Source organism: Neomonachus schauinslandi, chromosome 9, assembly GCF_002201575.2.
Source record: "Neomonachus schauinslandi chromosome 9, ASM220157v2, whole genome shotgun sequence".
NCBI lineage: Eukaryota > Metazoa > Chordata > Mammalia > Carnivora > Phocidae > Neomonachus > Neomonachus schauinslandi.
This window is the reverse complement of record NC_058411.1, coordinates 126761729-126768719: the sequence shown is the minus strand read 5'-3', so window position 1 is coordinate 126768719 and position 6991 is coordinate 126761729.

Here is a 6991-nt window from a genome sequence, read left to right as displayed (position 1 = left end):
CTAAGATAAATAAATAAATCTTTTAAAAATGAAAAGGAATACAATGCAAGGGCAGATCTCTGTGGCTGGCTTTGAAGATGGGAGGGGACCATGTGGCAAGGCACGCAGGTGACCTCTAGGAGCTGACAGCAGCCCCCCACTGAAGGTCAGCTTAAAGAAACAGGGACCTCATCCCCACAGTGGTAAAGAAGTAAATTTGACCAGCCATGTGACTGAGTTGGGGAGCGGATTCTTGCCCAGATCTCCCATAAAGGAACATAGCCTGGCCAACACCCCGATTCAGCCTGTCAGACCCTGAGCAGAGAATCCAGCCATGCCATGCCAGGACCTTTGACCTACAGAACTATGAGCTGACACATGGGCAACTCATTAAGCCACTAAGTATGTGGTAATTTGTTACACAGCAATAAAAAATAACTAATATAATTGCTAATACTCAGAGCTTCCTCTTTGCCGGACAGTACAAGTTGGATTAATTCAACTAATTCTCGGGACCCGTGAGGTAGATACTGATTCCCATTTTACAGGTGAAAAAATCAGGGAACAGAGCACTTAGCCAGTTCTCACCCATTTCTTTTTTTTAAATAAATATTGTGTATATGTAAGACATACAACATGTTTTGATATACAAATACATACTACAGTGAAGCTAATTAACATATCCATCCCAAACTTACCGTATTGTTGCTACTGTTGTGACAGCACCTGAGATCTCTCAGCAAATGTCCAGGCTGCAATTCAGTATTATTAACTATAGTCACCATGGTGCACTTAGATCTCGAGAACGTATTCTTCCTACGTAACTGAAACTTTGTACACGTTGACCAACATCTCCCCATTTCCCTGACCCTTGGTAGCCACTGTCGTACTCTCTGCTTCCAGCAGTTTGACTTTTTCAGATTCTACATATAAATGAGATGATACAGTATTTTTCTTTCTGCGTCTGGCTTATTTCACTCGGCATAACATCCTCCAGGTTCATCCGTGTTGTTGAAATGGCAGGATCTGCTGTTTTAAGGCTAAATAATATTTTATATTCAATATTTCATATATATGTCATATAGACATCACATTTTCTCTATCCATTCATCCATCTGTGGACACTTAGGCTGTTTCCATATCTTGGCTATTGTGAATAATGTTGCAATGGTGCAGATATCTCTCCAAGATACCGATTTCAGGCACCTAGGTGGCTCAGTTGGTTGAGCCACAGACTCTTGATTTCAGTTCAGGTCATAATCTCAGGGTCTTAAGATCAAGCCCCGCATCGGGCTCCATGCTCCAGTGCAGAGTCTGCTTGTCCCTCTCCCTCCCCCTGCTTGTGCACGCTCTTTCTCTCTTTCTTTCTCAAATAAATAAATAAATAAAATCTGTAAAAAAGAAAAAAAAGATACTGATTTCATTCCCTTTAAATATATGCCCAGAAGTGGGATTGGTGGATCATACAGGGTTCTATTTTTAATTTTTTGAAGACCTTCCATATTGTTTTCCACAGTGGCTGCACCAATTCCCATCCCCATCAACAGTCCACAGCGTTCCTTTTGCTCCACATCCTCACCAGGAATTATTAGCTCTCGTCTTTTTGACAACAGCCATTCTGATAGGTGTGAGGTGATAATCTCATTGTGGTTTTGATTTGCATTTCCCTGATAATGAGTGAGATTGAGCACATTTTCATGTACCCATTAACCACTTGTGTCTTACCTACTTCTAACATTTAGTCAGCACTGAAATTCCAGGTGTCTGCTGGCCTCCCTCCCTCAGAGCCCTGGATCATTTTCACAATCCCTCATCTTTCTACTCAGAATTAGTCTGAGGGGTACCTGCCTCCTGCCCCTGCTGTTAGGGCTCCAGTCTTACCTTCTTCAAGGCTGACGGGGCAGCTCCTTGAATGAGGTGACTTTGGGGCCCCCAAAAATGGTGCTGAGTAGCAGACAGGTCGCCCAAATCAAGCAGAGGGTGAAAGGCCCTATGCTACTTTGGTAAGGCTGCCATAACAAAGTAGCACAGATGGGGGCAGCTTAAACAACAGAAATTTATGTCTCACGGTGCTGGAGGCTACAGGGCCAAGATCATGGTGTTGGCAAGGTAGGTTTCTTCTGAGGCCTCTCTCCTTGACTTGCAGACGGCCACCTTCTCCTCTCTGGGTCTTCACACGTCTTTCCCCTGCGTGTATCCATGTCCTAATCTCCTCTTCTTACAAGGACACCAATCGAACTGGATTATCTCCCACCCTCATGACCTCATGTGAACTTAATTATCTCTTAAAGACCCTATCTCCAAATCCAGTCACATTTTGAGGTACTGGGGTCAGGACTCCAACATATGAATTAGGGGGAGTGGGGCAGAAAGCTGGGGAAGAGACATAATTCAGTCTGTAACAGGCACCAAGGCCAAAGCCAAAGGTTTGAACAAACTTGTAAGAGCCCAAGTGAAAGGCTCTTCAGGGCTCTGTGTCAGCAGTCCATGGTCTGATGCCCAGCAAAGCTGCCGTTCCCCCTGATTCTATCTCCTCTGTCTGGAGGGAGGCCAAACCTCCCTCCACTTGCACCCAGGACCCTCGGCACTGGCACCCTTTCCTGCCCCCCCACTCGGAGATACAGGCTCTGCCCCATGGAGCACCAGGTACCACAGCATCATCAGCTCTTCTCATCAGAATTTCAAAGGCGAGCAATATTTAGCAGTTCAAGTGGGGCCAAGGGCTGACATTAAACAAATTTCAAGGGTTATTTGAAGTTAATTGAGTTTAATCATATAAGGATTTTATAATTAGTCATAGTGCTCTTGTTTCTATGTGCGTGGACCCAGGCTCTGAAGAAACGACTGTATCAGCCAGGGCAGCATTGGGGGAAGGCAGCAGGGCTAGGGAGAAGGGAGTGGTTTACGGATGAGCCCCCAGAAATGCTCTCGTGCCCTTGCTGGGTCCCAAACTGCACCAGCCTCGAGCCGGGATCCCAGCTGGGCCTCAGACATCCCACCAGACTTGCTGGTCGTTTCTGCGTGTCTGTCCTGCTGACTTGGGGTGGACGCCCCATCTGTGTTGAAATGGAGCCTTATCACCAGGAGGATAGCACAAGGAAAACTTCTAAGGTGACCAGACTCGTTTCCAGCTCCCCAAATGCTGCACCGGACCAGACCATGAACTCAGCAAGGCTTTTAGTCCAAAACGTTGAGTAAACCTAACTGACCAACAGCCGTGAGCTCCTGAACCGTAATCAGTGGTAGCTGGTGGCCAGGATTCAATCCCCACAGGTCTTTCAAGTGGGTGCAGTGTGGGTCCAGTGTCCCTCTCATCCAACCAGACTTGGGTTATAGGTTGGCTTCCAATACTACCACATTTGGTGCTCAGGACCTCACTGTGCCTTTGAATGAGGAGATTATTAAAGACTCATGGAGGCTCCATGGAATGCTTCGTGAAGCTGGGCCTCTCGGTGACAGCCTGACTCTCTCGTGTGGGTCAGGGGGAGGCTGAACAGAACACAACATGTCATCCTATGTGTGATTCCCCAAACAATCAGGTAATATTTTCTTTATGACCACAAAGGGAATGGAGAAGGAAACTCCCATTTACGCAGTGCTCGCTATTGGTCAGACCCCGTGCTATCTCATTTGTTTCTCTTGGCCACCTTCTGGGGTCCCAAACGAACAGAGGCTCAGAGAGGTAAAGTCACCTGCCTGAGGTCACACATTCAGGGCGAGGTGTATCTAACCACAGCACCTAGGGACCAAGCGTCTACCACAACACACCAGCTTGTAGAAAGAAGGCACGATGGGAAATCTGGGTGGGTTAGGGCAGAAGCCCCCACCACTGGGCAAACACCTGAGACACCAGGAACGGGCTCCAGCCCACTGTCCTTGCCAAGGGAAATCCTAGGTTCCAGCTTACACAGAATGTCAACGAGAGACACACTATGGCTTATCTTTGCCTCCCAAATGCCTCCCTCACGGAGATCACGTTAACCACACAAAGAGGATTCCAGGGAAATGATTCAAGGAGACCAAAGTATAGGTAATTGAGAATATAGACTCCGACCTCATGGTTTTATTTGATGACAGAAACACTTTTGAAAGACAGTGTGCAACCCATACGCCCATCAACAGATGAGTGGATGAGCAAAATGTGGTCTACTCAGACAACGGAATATTACTCAGACTCAAAAAGGAAGGAAATTCTTACACACGCTACACCATGGACGTTGGACTTTGAGGTCCTTATGCTAAGTGAAGCAAACACATCACAGAGGAACAAAACCCGCACGATTGCACTTCCCTGAGGTCCCTGGGGTAGTCAAGGTCACAGAGACAGAAAGTAGGGTGGTGGTGGCCGGGAGCTGCAGGAGAAGGCAATGGGGAGTTAGTGTTTAATGGGGGACAGAGATTCAATTTTGCAAGATGAGAAGAATTCTTGAGATGTGTAGTAGGGATGGACAACAACGTGAATGTACTTAATACCACTGACTGCACACTTAAAAACAGTTAAGATAGGAAATTTAATGGTGTGTGTGTTTTACCACAATAAAAAGAACTGGGGGAAAAAAGGTGCCATGAAGTCAGGGCCTGTGCTATTTCCCAGAGCTCCTGGGCGGCCACCCCAAGCCAGCCACCCCCAGTGGAACTTCCATTTCTAGAACAAGTAGGGTGAGGCTGCAGAGGCTGAAGCCAGAGCCCAGCCTACCTGAGCCTCTTCCTCACCCTACAGAAGTTTGTGCCTAATAAATGCGCGACTACTCGGGCTTCACCTGGGACAGCTTATTTTGTACAAGGTCAGGTTCAGGACAGATCCCCCAACCAGTGGTACCGCTGCACTTGGCTGCCCCCTGCTGGCACTGCCCCCCCCCCAGGCTCCTTAACCTTCCCCATTTCATAGGCAACCCCAAGTCTGATGAAATTGTGGCATGCTGTGATGCCACAGATCACATATGGATGACACGCGGTGGAGTAACACGCTCACACACACAGATGCCACATGGTTTGCAAGAGCCCACACCAATGGCATTGCAGGGAAGGGTATCTGGGTGCGTCCCCCAACTCCAGACTGCAATTTGCATGCTCAGCCCCTACTGACGAGGCCACCAGACAACAGCGACTGTCCTCCAGGATGTCAGCCTCCTGAAGGCGCAGCAGGAAAGGGAATGGCAACACAAGGACACAGGGAAGCCCCGGTGCTCCTGAGCACAGAGGAAGGCCCCCGCCTGGACTGTGCGATGGAGCAGAGAGGGGTTCCTCAAGGTAGCCACCGACTTGAGTCTTGAAGGACAAGGAGAGCAGGTCACCAAGGGAGAAGAGTGGCCCATTACAGGGCAACAGCCCACGTGGAGAAAGGCGGATGAGAAAGGCTAGCCCTGCTGCGCCCAGTCTCCCCTTCTCATTGCTCACTTGCTGATGGGTCTTGCTCACCAACGTACTAAAGTTTCCAGGGGCACCTGGGTGGCGCAGTCGTTAAGCGTCTGCCTTCATCTCAGGTCATGGTCCCAGGGTCCTGGGATCGAGCCCCGCGTCGGGCTCCCTGCTCAGTGGGAAGCCTGCTTCTCCCTCTCCCACTCCCCTGCTTGTGTTCCCTCTCTCGCTGTGTCTCTCTCTGTCAAATAAATAAATTAAATCTTTAAAAAATAAATAAATAAATAAAGTACTAATGTTTCTATTTGCTCGTCCGCAGAAAGGGAGCTAGTGTGTGGGGTTGTGAGGCTGCTTCTCCAGAGAAGGCCATCTGCCCACCCCCTCCCGCCCAGCCGCCCACCGAGGCTCCTCCTTCCTCAGCGGACAATGCGGGCATCACTGCCTCAACCTCCAGGCTCCTGTTGGTTTCCTCCTTCAGCCTCCTGGCTTCCAGCCACTTCCCTCCCTTTCTCTCTCTCTCTCACACACACACACACACACACTTTTGCACACTCTCACGCAAGCACGTACACTCACACTCAGGCATGTTCATACATCCGTATACTCACACACTCTCATACCTCTCCCACACACACTCACACACTCTCACATCTTGCACACTCATTCACACTCACACATGCTCTCACAACATCCACCTATACTCTTACAACTCACAACCGATCATACACATACCCACTCTCACACACACAACTCACACACATACACGCTCTCACAGAAGCATGTACATTCTCACACACTCACACATGGGCATATACACTCACATACAGACCCTCATACACTCAAACATCTCACACATACACACTCACACATCTTGCACTCACTCATACACAGTGCTCTCACAATACTCACATACACTCACAACTCACATGCTTTCACACACATACACACACTCACACATCTCACACACATATATACCCACATACACGTCTTACACACATACACACTCATGCACATCTCATACACCCACACATTCACACAGAGGCACACTCTTACACACTCATCACTCACATGCTATTGCACACATACACACACACCCTTGTACACACAACCATCCACACACTCTCTCACATACATACATACTCCCACACACAGTCACACTCTCACATACATACTCTCACACACTCACAAATACACACACTCACACACACAGTTAGTCTCTCAGTCAATTCCATTAATCTCTTCCTTCCCAACGGGATCCGGTCACCTTCAGCTTCCCTGCTGCTCCTGTCAGTGCTGAGCCCTTAATAGCAACAGTCTAAAACTCTGGCTACCTCCCCACAAAGTGTCTCCCAGAATACCTGTTGAAAATGCAGGCTCTTGAACCCCATGCTGGGAGATTCTACTTTGTGTAGGCCTAGAGCCAGCATCTGTGATCTTACCTGATGATTTTGAGGTGTGAGGATGAGCTCAACTGGTATCACTCCTCTCTTTCCCCCCGAGAGACTTTTCTCTCCCCGTGCTTCCAGGTTCGGAGTTCTCCTTGAAAGCTGAAGGTTTCACTGGAAGGTTGGTCTCTGACTGAGGTTCTACTATTCTTTAGGGAAAGTGCCATTTTAAAGCAACACTAAGTGCAATTTCCATCATTCATGGAATG